This window comes from Austrofundulus limnaeus, unplaced genomic scaffold (genome assembly GCF_001266775.1).
Source record: "Austrofundulus limnaeus strain Quisiro unplaced genomic scaffold, Austrofundulus_limnaeus-1.0 Scaffold1572, whole genome shotgun sequence".
In the NCBI taxonomy this organism is placed as follows: Eukaryota; Metazoa; Chordata; class Actinopteri; order Cyprinodontiformes; family Rivulidae; genus Austrofundulus; species Austrofundulus limnaeus.
The window spans coordinates 62,379-63,868 of NW_013953974.1; the positions used below are offsets into that span (position 1 = coordinate 62,379).

Here is a 1,490-nt window from a genome sequence, read left to right on the forward strand (position 1 = left end):
CTCTCAGACTGAAGAAGTCTCTTGGAGGAGAGACGAAACATTTACACTGTTACATATTTTAGTGGTATCAGAAGTATTTGCAATGTTGGGGGACCCACTAGTTTGGGGGTCCTCCCCCAGAAAATTTTGAATTAAGTAGAGGCCATTTCCTGCATTCTGGTGTATTTTAACAGGTTGTTAAACAGACTTTTACCTACATAGGAAACACTTGGTGAAATATTCAGTAAATCAAGTGGAATTAATTTATTTGTTCAACAATAGAAACACTGGGTGAAGTAATATTTTATGGTAAATGAGATGAATTAAAATTTAAATGTGATGTGGAAACTTCCCTTCACAAATGATTGGTGTGATGTCTGTCATTTTATTAAAAAAGTCAAAATATACATTTTAAAAACATTTAAAAGGAACATTCTCAGGTTTAAATGCACTCTTCTGTTCTTTGTTACAACACTTTGATTTACTTGTTGTTTAGTTTTGTGAACAAAACCTGTAACTATAAATAGCCAACACTGGAAATAAAGTCTATATACTATATACTGTTATATACAATATCTACTGTAGAACTATCCCAAATTATTCATTTATTTGCTTTTTCATGCTGTTAGTTTTAATGATTTTGGTCTGTGAGAGAAACTGGAGTACCTGGAGAAAACCCACTAATACACAGGGAGAACAGAGGCAACATGTTGCTCTAACAACTGCGCCACTGTACTGCCTAATGTCACATCTGTCATATAATTGTTTAAATTATTTAATTAATATTTAATTAAAAATATATCTATGAATATAACCTCCTGAGAACTTCCATCTTTGAGAGCACTGGTTTTAAACTGGTTCTGTTTATTCAGAGGAACTAGATTTTTAATATTTTGTTATTTTTTATTTTAAACAAAATATAAATTAATGTTTTAACTCTTAATTGTTAAAAAATCAATGTTTGTTTTTTTAAATTTATGAGGTTCTATTCCTAAATAGCTAGGGGAATTGAAAAAGGAAAAATTTGGGTATTCAAGAGGATAAAACTGGTGGTGGGGGCAGATGTGATTTTCCTGGTACTGTATGTACTAATACATAAATAATTAATGTAAAAATATATATGCTTTATTCTGTGACACATTAACATGAAAGTAATTATCTTTAACTTAAATTATCTTTCATTTCAAATCTACTTTTAGTGACTAAAACCTTTATATTAACATGTTAAACATTTTATTAATCATTAGACATTTTTATTTAAATAAATACAATAAAATAAATACTCTACAACCTAATACAAACTTATAAAAGTATTTCAATGAATTTGAGTTAGTTATTAAAATAAAACCTGAGAGAAAAACAAAAAGATCCACGTCTCTGCAGCACAATAACTGCTGCACCTGTTTAATTAGTGTGCTAATTGCTAATTACATCCTGTTTGTTGTTTTCCCATATACTACAGCTGTGTGTGTGTGTGTGTGTGTGTGTGTGTGTGTGTGTGTGTGTGTGTG

At 29.9% G+C, this 1,490-nt stretch overlaps 1 protein-coding gene across 1 annotated transcript in view; it reads right to left on the bottom strand.

The window, feature by feature from the left end:
• ptprma (protein tyrosine phosphatase receptor type Ma) overlaps positions 1 to 1,490 on the bottom strand; it is a gene marked incomplete at both ends in the record, with an annotated part of 45,867 nt that overhangs the window by 36,894 nt on the left and 7,483 nt on the right.